This window comes from Pipra filicauda, unplaced genomic scaffold (assembly GCF_003945595.2).
Source record: "Pipra filicauda isolate LSUMZ 115617 unplaced genomic scaffold, ASM394559v2 scaffold44_size3831614_pilon, whole genome shotgun sequence".
Lineage (NCBI taxonomy): Eukaryota > Metazoa > Chordata > Aves > Passeriformes > Pipridae > Pipra > Pipra filicauda.
The window spans coordinates 3,097,501-3,116,749 of record NW_024104587.1 but is presented as its reverse complement, the minus strand read 5'-3'; the positions used below and the strand labels follow the sequence as shown (position 1 = coordinate 3,116,749).

The following is a 19,249-nucleotide window of genomic DNA, read 5'->3' as shown; positions in this document are numbered from 1 at the left end:
CTGCAAAGTGCCCCTCACACAGCCATGGTCACACTCAGACCTGCCCCTCACCTCTGGGGAGTCACCCCAGAGATCTCAGTCCTCATGTGTGGCCCATCACTTAAACCCATGGGCTGAAACATTACACACTGGGAAGCCTGGAGTGTTCACCAGCCTGCAGGGACCAGGGGAAGAAACAACACAAATCAACTAGATACCAAATTTCCTTATGAGTTAATAAATGTAGTTATATTCTGCTCCAAAAAGTGCAGAAGTAAGAATTTTTTAATAGGATAGTTAATAGTTTGGACAAACTGCTCTTTCTCACTCGGAAACAAACCCCAAAGAAAGATAAACTGTAAATTAGTCTTCACTCAGTCTCTCATCACTGAACTGTTTTGTCTTAGTTATGTCATCTTATTGTATTTATTTATGAAACATGACCTTCTCATAGCCTTGGTTCTGCATTTTTATTATTTTCTGACATGTTAACTGTATAGTGACCACCAGTTTAATTGTTTATTATTGTCATCACATATCTTATAAAAAAGGAATTCCATGAAGAAAGTTGGATATCAGTTGGCATTTTTGTCCAATAACATTTTTTTATTAATTCAATGTACAAGAGCAAAAAACATCCACTGAAATGCGGCAAACCAGAACAAAACAATTACGATAGAAAAGAAAACAAGTGACTGGTTTATATGAACATCTAAATTCTAAACCTGTTTCGCAGCTTACAACCATTTATGAAACTCTCACTACTAAGGTCAATGGACTTTGGGTCACCTCCTATTTAAGGCAGGATGGATCAATGGAGTGAAGAGATGAATTCAAACTGATACAGTTTTCCAAAATACACCGGGATGTGCAAAACCCATACTTTGTTTTCTGTGCTTGTTATCTTCTCTTAATGCTCATTCCTGCAAATAACTTTTCCTTCATGTGTCTCTTTTGAATGAGAAGGGAGAAACAGACACAGCTGGAGGCTGGATTTTTGAGCCAAATCATGCTGCTCTGAGCAGCCATGGCTGCAGTGAAGCCCTCTGAAGGATGCTGAGCTGTGGCAGTGTGATATCTGCTCTGAGACGTGTTGTTAAGGATCTTCAGGTGTTACCTGGTGGTTACTTCAGCAGTCCTGTCAGAATCAAAGGCTGATGTACTTATTTCCTTTCCCTGAGAAGATACAAACCCATGTGCTGCTCCTCAGATGAGAAGAACGTGGCGCATCCTTCCTATCTGCCCGTTTTCCACAAAAATGCGTCGTGTCCCGTTTACAATTGGGCCTGACTTGATTTATCGTGGTTAATAGGATTAGAGCATCAGCCTTTCTCAAGGATATTGAAATGCACGGGGAGAGTGGTACTGAGTTGCTGGTGTCTTTCTTCTCCTCCTGTGATGGGCATAATGACACACCTCCAAGCAGAGGGGATTTGTCCAGTGGGAGCAGGCAGATTATCTGTATCTAGTGAAACAAGGCGTGCATGGCAACCTTTGCCAAGGCTCAAAGCCAGAACCTACTCACTATAAAATAATTGTGTCACTACCTAACCAAGGCACTCTTCATGTTTCATTTATCTTTTGACTGTAATTGAATGGTTGAAAAGCAAAAAATGTAGACAAATTCCAGCTGTATTGAGATCTGTTTCTTTCTCTGCTACCGTGGCCCATCATTAGATAGTTTCACTCTCTGTACAGAAGGTCAGAGAGTATAAATATAAATTGCATTTTGCATTACTTCTAGATGAGTGAAGCTGTCAAAGCAATAATATAAGCTTTCAGTCCCACATTCTACCACTTCTTTCCCATTTTTTGGCCAGGAGGTCATGTGCAAATTGAACGTGACAGCCCAGACGACATGTCCAACAGACTTATATTGTTAGACAGTTCTGCCATGGCACCACAAATTAAACCCACGTCGGACTTTGAGCTCTTTGGGAGCTGCTAACAGTAGCTCAGGCTTCTTGCAAAAAAGTTTATGTCCACATCAGGCCTATATAAGGATAACAGCAACTCTTTTGGAGGATCTTGTCGAAAATGCAGAAAACGGGGAAAAAAAATCTAACAGGTAAACCTGAAAGAGCTGATCATAGTAATGCAAACTTAGTTGCTTGAAAGGTGGATACATTTATAGTGTGTGTATGTGTGTACTCTTCATTTCTATCAAAACTCTCTCCTCCAATCTATTATTAATAAGTGATATTCAGTATTTAGTGGATATTTTTACTATCAGCATTCAACAGAGGGGGAGCAAACTCCTAATTTTCCACCTCTTTTTATGCAAGAAAACTTAACTTTGTGTCTGTTGGATAAAACACTGTGTATGCCGGTTAATATATTGTTGATGACTTGGAAATAAATGTACATTTATAGCATTAAAATCTGCATGGGCAGTCTCCACTAGCAGCTATTTGGATGATGTAGTCTAAATAGATTTGTGAAAATAGATGCTACTGAATATTGTGTTTTATATTAACTCAGAGCACAGTTTTTCTACAGAACACCAGGAGGATGAGATTGAGGTTGTTGTCTTCAGCTGGAGTCGAATCAGGTGTCAAAGTAGCTTTAGAAAGTTCATTGTGCTGTGTACAATGTTGGAGAAAAGATAATGCTGAATGACAGTGAAACAAGATCGCTCTGGGGACAGAAAATCAGATTTCAAGCCCTTCACCTTTAGGTATCTAAAAATGCAGCACAGGTTGTGAACGACTGAAAATTCTTAGCATCTGGCAGCGTCTGCTGGCCTGTGCTAAAGAGCTGGTGGTCTTGGTCCAAATCTCGGCAGAAAGGAGTTCACATTATAAATGACATTATCTGGCAAATCTCTGCTCTAGTCTGAGCAGAGGGGCCAAGAACTAACTTGGCACAGAACCTCGTGCTTTCCCTCATCGCAGAAATGTTCTCCCTAGATAAGGGCTGAGGCACACATATGGATCAAGAGAAGTCCCTGCCACTCTTGCTCTACCATCCTCCCATGAATGAACAAAGAATTTCATTTTCAAGGACTATCAGGCTATTTTTTTCCTTTTTTTTTTAGGAGGACTAAAGTTAGAGTGAAGGGTTTGAGCCCCATCTGGTACAGATTGGTAGGGGCTTTGCAGGCTTCAGTAGAGCTACACTGATTTACACCAGACAATGCCATTAGAGGACTGAACTATCCAACAATCATTAAAAAAAATGTCTTTGATTATGCATGTGCAACAACTATTTATGTTTACATTGCAGAGATTTGCATGTAGCACAGTGGGGAGTATTTTATCTCTTCAAAACATTGCACCAGCATAAATAATCCACTGACATTCAAATGAGCAAAGAAATACCCGCTTTTTACCACAAGATGGACCAGAAAGGATGTTCTTCATGCATCTTTTTCAAACAGATTTGTCAATAATCCTCAGCTGCAAAGTTCATTCTAAAGAAAGAAACATGGGAAAAAGAAAAAGTTAAAAGTCATGTTCTGTTCTAGGTGGTTACATTATAGATTGCTCTGAACAGTGAATCTGGATGCAGCCAGGTGATCCTGCACTTGAGAGAGAAGAGGATGAGGGAACCAGGGAAAGCAGGACATCAGAAATGCCCCACAAAAGGCAGTATCATACCTCTCCTGACGGTATTCAAAGCAATTGTCAAGGAACACGAACCACTTCAAATCCAGAGTGAATTGGACTCAAACCTATCAAAAGCAGAGATGGAGATAATCATGTGAAAACTGGGAGACACTCTGTTGAAGTACCAGCCTGGAACAGCACAACAGAAATTACCATTGGGGGAATTGCACTGACATTTAAGCTTTCAAAACAGAAAGTGCTTAAAATATGCAGTAATATGTTGTATCTTTGACTCACAAGAGGAAATGGAGATGAAAGCACAGGTAATATTCCTTTGATATTTGAACTACATACACAGGTCTCCTGCTTTGACTTCTGGGATTTTTTTTATTTGCTAATTGTGCTTTGGTGGTGCTTCGAAGGCATTAAATTTCTCAAATTAAGGCATGTTGCCCTACTCTAAATGTAGCTTTCCTCTTGAGAACGAGGGAGAAAAACGTTGCTGGTATTTTAAGTTTGATGCCCAGCAGAGAACTGGAAGATTCACAGACATCATTTCCATGGCTTGGCTCTCCCTATTCACCTTTGCATCTTCCTTCAGTTGCTGGTGAAATAAAACAGGAGATTCCTCCATTTATATCCAACAGAAGAAGATTTTGTCCCACAGGGGAGACTACACAGCACTGAACTCACCTGGGGGGTTTGGCAAAGACTCTGCTCCGTTGTCCTAAAATCACGTTGCCTCAGTTTCCTTATCAGTGGAACGAGGATGTGATAATGATGATCTGCCTCTTGGGAGCACTCTGAACAGTAATTTGTGTTTTTATTAGCCCTTCCAAGATGAAATATGTCATATAAATGGTCAGAGTTATTAAACTGAGCTTAATTGGCAAGAGAGAATTTTCCGTCATAAAGAGAGGTCTTAGAACAAGTGAAGGACTCAGTGGACTTGATCCTGGCACGAGGCTTCCCTTTTGTGTGACAGAGCAATTCAAGCTCAGGATGGGAGAAGCAGAACCATCCCACCTGACCCACTGGGTCCTGAAAGAGCCCAAGATGAGAAGTCATATAAGGTATGTGCTCAGGATCAGTAAGAGACAGAAATCCCAGTTTAATTTCTGAAGTAAACAGGGTCAAAGTGAGCTGCTCTAGAATCCTGGCTGCTCAAAGCAACAGAATAACATTAAAAACCAGACCCAGGTTCCAGCAGAGGAAATTTGACAAGGGGAACACAGGCTTAGCTGGGAGCTTTGGAACATCAGTCAGATGGGATAACTCTACTTTTGCATCTTTGTGGATCTGGTTGTCTCTAAAAGCAGCTCTCTATTTTGATGACTGCTTTAAGAGAAAGATTAGCTACTGTCATTAAACCCAAATTGCAATCCCAGCAAACTAGCCAAACCTCCAGGCACTCTGTTCACCAGAATTTTGTTACAAGAGGAATCTGTCACGTTGTCACTACAAAATGAGGCCAAATTTTCAAAGATCTCTCTCCAATGACACTCAGAGGTCTGGTACTAAGCCATCAGGGGATTTGCATTCACAGTTTGGGTTTCCAACATGACAATAAGAAGTTTAACTCCAAACACAACTGTGTTGCACGAGTGCATTAAAAAAAAAAAAACGAAGTGAGAAAAGCCTCTTTTCATTTTCTGGGACAAGCATGAGTAAACTAAAGTGACAACTGTGCCTTTGCTTTGCATGCAGGCTTCCTTTGATTTTTCATGAGAGCATGGACACCCAGAAGCTGTGTTCATAGAAGCTAATCAGGAAAATAAAAGAAGTTTTAGAAACTTCTCCTGTTTTGAATTCAGCCCTGAAGTCACCTAGTAGGTGTAAATTCCACACTCCTGAAATTTATTCTGTTCATTGTAAAACTGCCTCTAAACCTGCAGAGGGGATATAGGTGTTCGAGATACCAGGGAGTGTTGTGATAGGATGAGGGGTAACAGTTTTAAACTGAAAGAGGGTAGATTTTGATTAGAAATTAGGAAGCAATTCTTCCCTGTGAGGGTGATGAGGCACTGGCACAGAGAAGCTGTGGCTGCCCCATCCCTGGAAGTGTCCAAGGCCTGGTTGGATGGGGCTCTGAGCCACGTGGTCTAGTGGAAGGAGTCCCTGCCCATGGCAGGGGGTGTTGGAACGAGATGGCCTTTAAGGTCACTCCCAACCCAAACCATTCCAGGGTTCTGTGAGACTATGATTGTATGAAAATAAATCTGTTCTGAGAGTCTGAGTCCAGTCCTCTCTGTCAGCAGAGTGAGCAAGGGTAGGGCTGGGTCACTGTTTGCTCACTGTGTGAGTGAATGAGGCTGAGACTGTACAAGTATTATGTGTAGGACTGAACTGAGCTGGGCAGTTTTGATATGGTTATAGACATCTCTTCCTTAGTGGCACCAGCTCTTGCAGTCTGCCAGATATATCAAGTGTGCATCTAAATCTGGTGTTTATTTTTCACTTGATTTTACCCTCCATCATGATTTAACCAGCTGGGCAAGCAATGCTTCTCTTTCCAATTTTATCACTAACAGGTTTTGCCATGGCTCCCTTTCTTCTACAGTTCATGCATTTTTAAATTGGTAACTGCTTCAATAATATTTGCAGCTAATATATCCCTTTCCTGAACCACATTCACTATACCTACAGTGTTCTATCAAGCACCTGTGTCAAGGCTACTCTGTCAGTGGGTTTCATTCTTTTTACCCTGTCTACAAGAGGAGTTTGGGATGGTCCTTGTCCTTACAGGTACTTGTGTCATATGCTTCAGATCATTCATTTGAGTATGCTTCCCAAATTGTTAGTGCAGTCCCCAAACAGAGTGTATAATCATACAGTGACTGCTGGGTGAGATGCTCTTTCAGTATGAAGTGACATAGCTGTGCAGTCTAACATGCTTTAAGATCAATTTCTGAGACTGGTCTCTGCTTTTTACTAGTGTGGTATGGCTATACAGTTATTTGTGTGTTTATAGATATTTCCTTGTTTCCTTACATACGAATTCATTGCATATATTTTCATGTTATGTGATAAAATAAATTTAAAACATTTGTAAATTTATCAATGCAGAATATTTTTTTACCCTTTTTTTTCTCATCCTGTCATCCCTTGACTGAATGACTAATGAATCAATGCTTAGGGAACCCATTTATGATGCAGAGAAAACTTGTGTTCGAACTTTCTATTTATCTTCCTGTTTCTGTGAACATCTTCACTGTGGGTCAAATTTTTCTTATAGCAGGATATGTGCCTCAAAGATTTTGACCAGAATGTCATACCTAGATTTGAGAAGTCTTAGAGTTTAACAGAAATAGATGTCATTTATTTTTAAGTGTTTTTATTTTACCGTAGAAGAAATACATGCACATATGGGATTCAAGCTAAAAAGTGTCTGGGTTTCCTCTGCCAGAAGAGTTTGTTAGGGCTGTAGATTGGATGAACTGACCACAACCTCCTCCCTCTCCCAGGAACAGCATCTGGGAAGAGGCAGTGCCTGAGGTGAGAGGAGAAACAGCCAGGGTGAACTGACCCTTTAACCAATTCAGTCACCACTTGCTTCCCATGACATCTCCTCTAATACAAAATTTTATACAAGGCTTTTTAGAGCCTTGATTTGGTTTTCGGTTTTTTGTTTGTTTGTGTGTTTGGGGGATTTTTTTGTAGAAAAGCTGCAACCCTTGACATTATTTTCTGCAGCTCTAAGTAATAAACACATACCATCCCTTTCTTACCCCAAAGCATTCATTTTCCAGATCCCTCTTATCATATATGCTGTAATAAACTGGTGCTATTCTTGGGAATGTTGAGGACTAACAAAATATTCCTGGAATAAAATAATCCCTGATGCATAGGTGAGCACGAGCAGGAATGGACAACATTTTCACTGACTCCTATTCATACCCATTGCTGGAGCAACTCAAAACACCAGCCCAAATTTTAATTTATGGAGCAGCTCTACACTGAGCAAAGGAAGTGCTGAGGAGAATGGGTTGAAGAAACCGCTCACTGCAAATATCTGTTCCTTTGCAGACGTTGTGTCAGCTGAGTTCTCACTCTCCTGCTTCGTCACCCATCTCGAGCTGTTGCTTTGGTGATGCCAGCCAAAAAATGAACGTGGCCATCCTGAACGTTTGCACCATGGTTCGTATCCTCAAAGGTGTTTGGGTGTCTCCTCGTCGCTGTGTGACACCACCGGGCTGAGTGACAGGACAGTGCCCCAAGCCAGGCTCACCTGGCTCTGCAGGACTCCCCCAGACAGGGGACACCAGGTGGTGCAAAGCCACTGTAGTGGATCCGGTGCCATCTGCCCTCCTGGCCATGAGCATGGAAGCTCTTGGATGCGCCAGAGAGTCCTGGCTGCCAGAGCAATCCCTCGGTGCCGCTGACAGCTTGTATGAGGGACAGGACTGTGTCCAGATGGCCCCAGATTTTGAGGAACTACACTGAGAGATCGAGACTGAACTCACCCCTCCCATGTCAGTGGTGGGGGCTGAGAGTGCTTTCGTCTCCCATATTCCCCATATCCTGCTCCTGTCATCTGCCATCCCTGACAATATCACCACTGACAATGCCACCCCATCACCACGCAGGCTGGCAACCATCCCCGGCTCCCCCCGACCTGCACCGCCTGTCACCTTCCCTCCACTGCCCTTCTGAGGTCCAGCCTGGTCTGCTGTGTGCCCCTTTCTCCTCCTTTCTGTGCCTCCTTCCTCACCACAGCCTCCCATCTGTCACCCATCCCCAAAAATGAGTGACAAATCACTCTTCTCAGCATCCTATGCCTATCCTCCAGATATCCTTTACACTCCTTTTTTCCATCCTACAGCGAGGTCATACTTCTTAACCTCACTTCCCAGATGCCCATATGCTTTCTTATATATACATATAATTCTTTCTTACCGTATCTCAGTTTCTTTTTCATCAGTGATGCCAGCTTGAATCATCTGTTTAGCCCCATCCTGTACAACTGCCTTTTTACCTCCATTCCCCCAGTCCTCCCTTCGTGGCTCTCCTTCTACATAAGAGCGAATAGTCCCTTTTTCCTATCACTTGAGAAATGGTACTGAGGTAGCAGCTTTGAAAAAAATTGTCAAGACCATAACAAATAGGTCAAATGTAGCAGAAAATCTGTCTCATAAGTTGTCATTTAATTTAAAATGGACACTGGAAGCCAAGTGTGTAACAACTGTGTAAGGTGATGGTGATTCACCCTTTCCTTCACTGTTTGAAATTTACCCTGTAAATTAAACACCTTTGGATTCAAGGAGCACTTGCAGTGATGTGGATGGACAGCAGTCAACAAGGCACATGTTTTCATGCCAAATAACCCCACAAAAGCAAACAAAAAACTCCACCCAACTTCTCTATTTACTCAGATTTACTTTATTTAGGATAGATTTACTGGTAGGACTAAGGAAATTGCATCCCTCTTCCATCACTAGCAAACAAACCATGGATTCCCCAAAGAAGAAATATAACCCCGACTCTATAATGGTGCTATTCAGGCCCATTTGTGAAGAAAACAGCCTTTATCACTCAGTAAGCTCTTTGCTCTGGGAAATACACTTTGTTTCTCCCTGACTTTTCTTTTGTCTGCCCCCTGCATACCACGAGCTCTTGCTTATCCTCTCCCTCCCTTTCTCACCAGTTATCTCGTGACACTGATAATTGCCTCAGGCAGCATCTCGACTGTTATGCCAAAGTTTTGAATGGCCCAGGTGTTTTTTTTTCTAATTTATACTCTCTTGGTTTTACCTGGTAGTACCATGCACCAGCTGATCATCAGCTCAGTTTGCCTCGATGCTCAACTTGCTTAGAGCAGAGTCTTGATTGAAGCACAAAACCAAGCCTGTTTGTCTTCTGCACCATGAAGTAATGACTTACTGGAGCTCTGAAAGCTGATCACCCTTCAGATATTTGCAAGTATGTTACCATTTTGCTCCCCACAATCACCATTCTTGACTGAAAATATTACTGTGTGGGGAAGGAGAAGTGACCTAGAGGCAACACTGGAGCTGAAGCCCTTCTCAGAGCGCTGGTCCTGCAGCAAAATCCACTCTGTAAAAAGCAGAGAGGGGTCATGGAATATTTCTAAATGCTACAGAAGAAAGAGCTACCCTCCTTTTCCCGGGTTTGATTTCCAGAGAGGCACATAACCCCTCTTTCTGCCTCTCTGTATATACACGTCTCTGTGTGTATGCACACACACACACCTGTACCTGAGAAGGGACATGTTCAGATTGCAAAGATTTAAAAGCCAGACACAGTGAATTTTTACCAGGATTTAAAGGTCCACAGCAATGCAATAATATCAGAATCAGTCAAATTACTGCTGAAGAAAACCTAAAAATGCTAGAGGAAGGGGGGACACAAGGAAATGTTAATACTTAAATATTTAAGCCAACTCTTCTTATTGTATATAGCACCCAATCTACAGTCCTCTGATGCTTCCTGTAGCAAAGGAAAACTTTTAAAAAGTTGAAATTTTGAGACTGTCAGGCAGAACAAAAATAAATCATCACTTGTGGCACATTGGTCGGTGTGGGTGAGCATCATACCAGCCCAATGATCCTGACAGAGGTTTGTTCTGCTCATTCACATTCCTTCAAGCAGCAGTTTTCAGCCTTTGGCCGGGAAAGACCTTGTGGTCCATGAGGCAACCTCCGAGTGACCGGGAGAGGTAACACCAACTGGCAGGTCTGCGGTCAGCGAGAAGAATGGCAAGGGGCTGGAAAAGTGAAATGGATTCAAAATTCCTGCTGTATGGGAAGAAATTAATTTAACTCTTTATTTCTAGGCCAGACCAGGATGAAGCTATCAGCCAAGCTGCTAAAAAATACGCCCAGAGATATAAATTCTTCTAAAGATGTAAAAACACTCGGAGCCTAAGTTTTATAGATAAGAAATTCAGATGGTAAATCTACATTTTATTGCATTCATTTTAAATGCAATTTGTTTGCCACAGTTAATAGCATGTCCCCTATACTTCTTGGGGCCCTCCAATAAAGAGTGGTGGGTCAGGAGTGGCTGCTTCAATCCCATCCTCACGGAGAGCCTTGGGAAGCTGAAGCCATTTGTGCGTGTCTGGATGGCCATCATGGAGCACAGAGAAACCAGTTCTGCAAGGGCACCTCCAAAGGAGGATTCCTTCTGCTCCATCCTCCTGGATCAGTTATCCTCCATCCTCCTCCTCAGTTATGGAGTTAAGGAATAAGAGCAGAGCTGGTTTCCTTTGCTGCAGGCTGGTTGACCTGGTGGTCCCTGATGAAGCCATGACCATGATGGACCAGAGTGATACACAGCTGGGCTCTGCAAGGGACAAAATTTTAACAGAATAGATGAGAAATGGGATAATCTCTCCCCTTGCTCCAGCTTCCCCTTCCTTCCTTTTGCATGCATCTATCAAAAGTGAAAGATGTCTCATGCATGTAACTGGGTAATTGGCTGGCATAAACCATCACAGGATTTTTGAGAAACTTAGAATAATCTCCAGGACCTGGTCACCAAGCTCTTTGTAAAGTATTCAAGACAATACCTCATACAAATCTGCTTTCTAATTTAATCCAGACTAGTTGAGACTAGGCTACATTTAGATCTGTGAAAAATCTAGTTGAAAAGCCATAATCAAAGAAGAGCAATAAAGGGAGCAAATTACCAAATTAGCAAACTTGGGGCAGGTGTCCCCTGGAGAAAGGCTGGTGAGCTTCCTTTCAAAGGCTTATTTTGTGCAGGGGAAGGCTCTCACCTCCCATAGTACCAGTTCTGTCACAGATTAATAGTCTCTTTCCATAGCAACACCTGACCCTTTACTCCCCTTGCCTTGATTATATATACATATATACATATATATACATACAGATATATTCCCTGTCTAGGGAAAGAATGGACAGCTGACAATTTTCTGTGGCATCAGCACAATTTAATGAAAGGGAGGCTTAAAAAAAAAATAGAGAGAGCTGGAATGCTACTTCTAAAAAAAGAAATGTGGGGAGTCACAGGATCTGCAACCGTGTCAACAGCACAACAAGCTGTTATCAGGAGCTTCAGACAGGATCCTGCTTCCCAAAGAGACTGTACTATGGCAAGTATTGAATAAACGTGGGTGACAGCACTTTGGAAACAGGCCACTGCTGGGGCAGCTGCAAGGAGCTCGCAGGGACTGTCCAGGAAAAGGCAGATGTCTACTCAGGGAATGCAGTCCTCTCTCAGGGAGTGCTGTAAAACTTGGTCTGCAAGTGCCTGGCTAAAATCCCAACCATACTTGCACCATCTCTGGTCACAGCTTTTCAGATGGAAGGTACACTCTTAGGGTTAGGAGCAGAAATGGCATCGTTCAGCCCACGGTGTGTGAGATGGGCTGGGGAGAGCTCGGCCTCCTGCCACCTCCTGCAAGGAGGAAGGTACAATTTAAAGCAAAAGAGAGCTGCACCTACAAAAACATAGCACCTGGGAGTGGAGTAAATAGGAGTTGGAGAGGAATTTCTTTCCAGAGAAGACTCCATAAATAATATTGTATTAAAGGAAAAATAATTTTGCACAAGAAACTGAAGTGTTCGGTTTGCAAGAACTGAATCTGTGCACAGATTCAAAAGGGGAAAATTATATCTGTGCACAGATATCCAAAGAGGGAAATGTGATCAGGTCCTGGAACATTCTGTAAAACCATTCAGAGTCCACACAAAGCTGCTAATAAAAAAGTCCCAAGGGGGATTTATCAATTTCTTGATAAAGCAGCCAGTACATGGGAGTGCCCGCCAGCATTGAGCTACAGACTTACTGCAAGTGATGGGTGATACTGAGAAGTTCAGTGTGAGAGAGAACATGTCCCACATACCTGTTCACCACATTTAAAGGGTATGGAAGCATTTGGAGGAGGTGAATCCTACAGGACAAGCTCAGGGTAAAAGCAGATCCCCTGACTGTGTTAACAGAGAAACAATTCACTTTTAGCCCTGGTAGAGCTGCTGAATAAAAACCAATACTTTACACAGGAGGACACGTTTAAGAAATCCAGTATGGAATGGATCCACCTCCTAGAGATAAGGGAACTTGCACATAAATTGGAGGCTGGCAATGACCCAAAACCACTAAAGAGAGCACTGCAAAGCATCAAGTGCGTGCTACCGATACTCCAGTGCTCTGATGTGAAGAAAAGGTATTACCCAGGGAAAAAAAAATCATTCCTAGGGCCAATAGATTAGGCATCATGTTTGTTCCAGCTGTGAGGAACAGGAGGCAGCCTATCAACACACCAAAATATCTTTGCATCTCTCATTAGAGCTGATGAATTTTTTTTTCTTTTTTCTCTGATGAAACAGATGTCCAATTCGTCACATCTGAAACATTTTGTTTCATCCCCAAAGATCTGGGCTCCTCAGCCAGGGGCAGTCCCCTGCTGAGGCTGGCCCTGCGAGCTCTGGGGCCTTGGGGCTGTCGGTCAGGAGGGATTCCTGGGTTCAAGGCCCCGGAGCAAAGCCAACAGGGGTGTTTCAGGGGAGGCTGAAACAAAGGGGTTTGAAATTCCCAATTTGTTAACCTTATGGACCCTCCAAGGCTGCTCACAGCCATGGGAGTTGAAAAGGATGGGGAGAGTTGAGGGAAAAAAAAATAAAAAGGCAGTGCATTCCTTGCTTGATATTATTATTATCCCGGGGCCAGCGTGGGCTGGGGACCACTGGGATAGAACAAAGGCTCATCACAGACATCAGTGTGCTCAGATGGAGGGTCCCCCTTGCTGAATGAACCACAAACTTTTGACTCTTTAATCCCAAGCTCAGTCAGAAGGTTATTAGACCAATGACCACTGGGCCTAAACCAACAGCAAGCCCCTGACTGACAATTTCTACAGATTATGCTAATAAAATACAGGACTTCTTTGAAGCCAAAGCACGTTTCTGCTCTTGCCATACACAAACCATCCCAGAGAACCACATGTGATGCATTCCTGGTGCGTTCCTCTGGCATTCATGTGCATCTCCAATGAAATATGGTCCCACTAGAGTCAAAACCAAACTATGTTCAGCTGTGTTGGAGTAATAAAAATGCACTCAGATATACATGTAAAAAGCAGCTTCCAAATAACAAAAACTAAAGAAACTCCCAGGTAAAGGTAGCTTCTATAAATAAGCCTGAGAGAGTGAGAGCCAGAAAGGAATTTTTAGCAACAACAAACTTTTATGTAGTAAGACTCTCAGCAGAGGGCTGTATCTTTACTCAGTGTCTACACCAAGCTCACAACCTTGCAGCTGAATTAAGGCTTAGCTTCTACAAAGATATCCAAACTCTCTTCAAGACCGAAGAGATAATAAACTCTCTGGGTCCTTCAAAATAACAGTTTGAAATACATTGTTCACCTTTTAAATGCTGATAATTACGACACTTTTAAAAGTAGAAACCCAGGAGACCAAATTATAGTCCGGATGTGGAGCTGCAATTCCAATCCAGCATCTCCTCACTGAGAGTCACTCACAGACACACCTACTCAGTGTGTGCTGGCCAGATATTTTTACACTCTTTCTTTGTAGAAAGATGGGAATCAGTAACTGCAGGCATAAATTAGGATAATCCCCTTAAAAGGCAAAGTTGTTTTTTTTTTTAATTTCTCTAAGGTTTTATCTTTTTTTATATAATTTATTGTGCTGAGGACAGGAAAGATTTGCCCACCTGGGTGTCTGTAAACTTTCCTGGGGTCCGTGTTAAGCTGGTTTTTATTTATTCCCTGTTGGAGAAGACTTCTCTGTAGGGAAGAGTATGTTCAGATTTACCGTAGGGTATATGAGAACCAAATTAGAGTTCTCATGATGGTAAAAGAAGCTTTGGATAATCACAAGAATCATCTTCAGCTCAGTCAAATGAACAAAGTTTCTATCAGAAAGCGACTTTAATTTTGTTTATCATTTCCCACCGCACCTGTTAGGTAGAGTCACCTCAGTTAGAGCCTAAGAAAGTGCTCGTTGGGAAGAGAGAGCTCCCGGTGATGGTCCCGTAGGAAGCTGCACCCCACGGCAATGCCAAAAAAGCGTGTGTCCCGTGAGGGCGCCCATCCGTGGGACTGGAGAGCCAGATCGGGCTGTAAATCAGGTTAATTCCGTGTGAGGGGTCCGCAGGAGCCTTGGAGGCGAGAAAGCCCCGAGCCCTGAGGTGAAGCGTGCGGGGTGGCTGCGGGGACGGAGGAAGGGAATATCGAGCATCGCTGCCCTCTGCCCGCGCCCCTCCGCGCCCTTCCTCACAGCCAGAGCTCCGTCCTTTCCGCGTCAAACCTCCGGGCTCAGAGGTGGAGGAAACTGGGGGGAAAAGGGGAGTCCCAGGGGAGGGCGCGGGTGCGGGCGCGGGTGCGGGCGCGAATGCGGGACCCCTGGCAGGGCGGCTACGACGCGGCCTGGGAGTGCAATTAGCATTATCTTGATGAATTTCTAGGCAGCGAGTCCTTGCTGTGCCTTTCAGAAGTCGCAGGGCACTCTGTCCCCATCTGTTCCTTTATGATTATTGCTTCACTTTTTTTTTTTTTTTTTTTTTTTTTTTTTTTTTTTTTTTTTTTTTTTTTTTTTTTAATAGTAATCGTTGACCTGATATAGATGACTGGAGGAAAGGCGGGTGATGTGGCTCCTACAACGTCAATCAAAACTCTTCCTCAAACCCTCCCCACACGACCACTTTCTATCTCCCAGCTGTACTGGCAAGATGTTCTTAGCCAAATACATGATTCTATTAATGAGCACTTATATTTGCTAAGGAATGCAAATTCTTTCTCTCCGTGTATTATTAGCTGTATCAGAATGTTTGTCCTTTCAGTCCTCTTTGAAGTTGAAGGAGGAAAGGCTGTTGTGTGGCACTGAGAAGGGAAAAAAATTGAGAGAGAGGAAAAAACACTTCTAACTCCTCCAGGCTTTTATTTGTTCTCTTGCCAAAAACGCCAAAGGTAGCACAACTTACAGAAATTATTTAAAATGTGTAGTCTTTTTCCTCCAAATTAGATAGATTTTTTTCCAACTGATCATTCCCTTTTAATAATAATGAGATCTAATGAACAGCCTGGTTTGAATTTACTTTATAAAATAATCTCTCTGATGCTCTAGAGAATCTATTACTAGTCGGATGGAAATAAATCCAATTGTCTCCCCAGATACGAGAACGGCTGTTGTCGGCGCTCCGGGCTTTAAAAGAGCACCCTCTTCCCCTCCTCCGCCAGTTAGTGGCTGATGTCGCGATACGACAGGGCAGCGCTGGGGCGCAGGGCTGAGCCCGGTGCCCGTTCCAGCCCCGGAATTCCCGCGGGATGCGCAGAGTTTGCGGGGCCGGTGCTCCGGTTGCTGCGGGTTTGCAGCGGAGGGCGGGTGCGGAGCGGGTTCCGCACCGCTGCGCGGGGGCGAGGTCCTCACCCACCCCCCGGGCGGACACGAGTGGGGACTCTCTGCAGTGAAGTTTTTATTCCAGATAAGCGGAGAGGGGGATAAAAGGAGGGGCCCTGCGTCAGCTCAACTTTTGTCATGTATCACTTTTCCTCTTGAAAGGTGTTATAACAGCAATTCAATTACAGTAAATAGTGTACATCATCCTCACAGCTGGAAAATTCTGTAACTAACTGTGACCAAACGTTGTAAAGGAATATAGCTTAACCAGTATTACTTTTTTTTTTGGTTGCTGACCACAGGTTAATTAATTTCAAGGAGCTTAGTATATCTAAACAGAAACACACTGTGATGCTGGCAAGAAATCATAAAATATAAAACGTGGAATTAGGAAGATCATGTGAAATCTCCAAAGCAGTATTTGGTGCTTGGGAATAATTCTGGTGCTGCCCCTCGGACAGCCCCCTCCGTTCCTGGTCCCCCCAAACCCAGCGGAGGCACCGAGCGCTCTGCAAACCCCTCAGGGCACACACTCGCGTCCCGGAGTGGGACACGCACCCGCGGCTGGGGATGTGAGTGCCACGCACTGACACTCGCTCACATACACCTCCAGGAAATCACGCTTCCATGAGAGGCGTGTGCGGGGCATTATATACATTACAGGCCATACCTATAGACTTTGGTTAAACACCCACTTGCAGCCCGGTATTAACCCCGTGCAGAAGCTAAAGAATGTTTCACGTCGGGGCTGCAGAAAACGGTGTCCGAGAGAAGCCCTAAATCACCCATGTGAAAAAACCCGGTGAAACTACTCTTAAGCCAAGCGCAGCTCCCTTTTCCATTAATGGTAATATTAGCTGCCGTCTCCAGTTGCAATTGGGAAGATTTAAGGAGGATTTCATTTACTTGGGGGTATATGAAAAGGTGTTGTGTACCGTGGGAGGTGTTTCCAGCCCGACACGTGGAGTGGTGTGTTTTCCACCTCACCGCGCCCTCGGTGAGGGCTGACTCCGACGGGGGGAACACGCGTGGGGGGGAACAAGCTGCGCCCTGCGGAGAGGAATCAGGATAGGGCCCCGGGAGTCACATCCAGCTCCCAGAGCCAGCTGGGACTTGATCCCGCTGCTGACACTGACTCGTCCTGCGTGGTCGTGGGGCAGTGAGCGGGGGAGGTTGGATGTAGGAGCCGGGGACAGGGGGGGAAAGATGTGATGGGGCATCCCGGTTTGGGGAGTTAAAAATAACCTACACCTACCACTGCCCCCCAAAATTACAGAGACCGGGATAAGAGCCAGGTGGATTTCCCTGAGGAAGTGAGACAGGATCGGGCCCGTTCGCCAGCTCCGGGATAGGGACGCTGTCGCCAAGCGGGCTGAAGTCACCGGGAGAGTTCCCATTAATTTCCACGTCTGTTAGCGAGCTGTTGGCCACGCTCCAAAACAAAAAATAATTGAAAAAAAATAAATCCAACCAACTACCCTCGATCTCTGAAAACTTTATTGAGCAAAAAATCTCGAGCTATGGATCATCCCGTTTTTCTTTAAAAAGGAAGAAAATATAAGTCACCATCTCCAAATTGCGATCGCCAGCCCCAGAACAAAGGTCCGAACCCCCGCGTTTTGCAGTTGTCAGGACAATCTTGTCCATCTCTGCGGTGAAAGGAATACAAATTCCCCCCCTCCTCTCTCTCAGCCTCAGCGAAAGCCCGCAGGAGGGGGCATCACCACTTCAACCCTGCGCCCACCGCCCTCCTCGCAAGCCGGCTCTTTAATATTTCATGTTTTTGACTCTTCCCAAGTAAAAGTTTGAGAGTTAAACTCCTGCCCCCCGCCCTTGCTCAGAATGGCAATGATTCCCTCCTGCCAAGTTCGTTTGCTGCTTCTCCTCCCCTCCCTCCCCGTTGACCAGGTGCGAACTTCCCTCAGCGGGACGGGACCTTTCCAGAGATTAAAAAATATCAGTGAGAGGCGAGCAGAAACGTGCTGGTTTACAGGGCAGTTCGATGGCAAAGTTAGGACTTGCATCAGTTTTTCGACTTTCCCCCCCTCCCGAATATAGTTTTTTCAGCCGAAAGTGGGAAATTCGGCAGAAGCTGAAATTTACGTTGTACATGTGCAAAAATGCTCAGATCTTTTTTCCCCAAGGAGTGAAATAGTCTTAAAAATTTACTTATTTGTTTCTCATCACTGCCCGTCTAATGCCTTTAATCGTGTGTCTTTCTAATTCTGTTTCTCCGAATTTCCGTCTTTATTTCACTATTTCTGAAGTCGCACCCGAAAGTCTGGATTGCAGACGCATCACCTCCCAGGTACAGGTAGAAAAGCACAAAAACCCGAGTCCTCCTAATTCTGGTTTATCTTTTCTGGGGGGAAAAAATCATCCCTCAAAACATATTTCTAATAATCCTTTAAAACAACCCATTTCCGTATGTTCGAATGCTTTAATTTTAAACTCTTTAGTCTCGTTTATTATCTTCAGGAAATTGCTTCCACTACCGCGTAGGTTTATTTTTGTGACATAACCCTGAAATATTCCCAGCAGAGGAAAATACACCCCAAACGCATCCCTCGAAAGTTTTTTTTTGTTGTTCGCACCCTCAAGTTCGTTGTTAATTTTTCGTCTTCAAATTCTCGTCCTTCATTTAGAAAAGGTGGTGTCCACGCAAAATGGGGGGTGGGGGGCGTATTTGTTAATTAACTGATTGCTTCAGATGGCAAGGGTAAAAAAAAAAAAAAAAGAAAAGAAGAAGAATGTTTTGTTCATTATTGAGATGTCATTTGCCAGAGTTACCACTGTTACATTCGGGGAGGTGTGGGGGGGAACGGGAAACTTTGGCGGTTTTAAATACAGACATTCTTATCATAACTTTAGCAATTTAAGCCTCAGAATTTTAGGCATTTTACAGAGGTTATTTTCTGCTTCTCAGCGTGGCAAGGGCGGTTATGTTTTATTTCGAGAGATTGTGAAACTCCGGTACTCAGCAGAGTTCGAATCCTTTTTCATCCCTTCCAAGGAGGAAAAATGTTCATTTTTCTTATTAATATTTTTCTTTCATAAAGAATATATATATACTCTTATTCTTATATGTAAGGTCAAAATACCAAAAGCACATTTTCTCTCCTTTCCTGTCCTCTCTTTACCTGAAGAGCGCACTCGGCGCCACAGAAGTTAGTTAAAAAATCAATCCAACATAAATCCATGCAGGGTCTGCAATGGAGGGGGGGAGGATTTTTACTAATTCTTAGGACCTGGCTTGCAGAGCATCTGGGAGTAAAACGCAGAGAGGAAAATTTGCCGGGGGTTCGAGGTCCCGAGCGCTCCCCTCGGAGCTAATTAGGAAAGAACATCCCGGCAAGGTCCAATTTCCAAACCCAACTC

General features: G+C 43.9%; 1 long non-coding RNA gene across 1 annotated transcript; it reads right to left on the bottom strand.

The window, feature by feature from the left end:
- Positions 1 to 448: 448 nt before the first annotated feature.
- On the bottom strand, positions 449 to 15,039 carry LOC120324186. Its single transcript, XR_005565289.1, has 3 exons — positions 9,279 to 15,039; positions 3,579 to 3,652; positions 449 to 3,391 (listed from the first exon to the last, which is right to left on the bottom strand). It is a non-coding gene; the product is annotated as an uncharacterized LOC120324186 (long non-coding RNA).
- Positions 15,040 to 19,249: the final 4,210 nt, after the last annotated feature.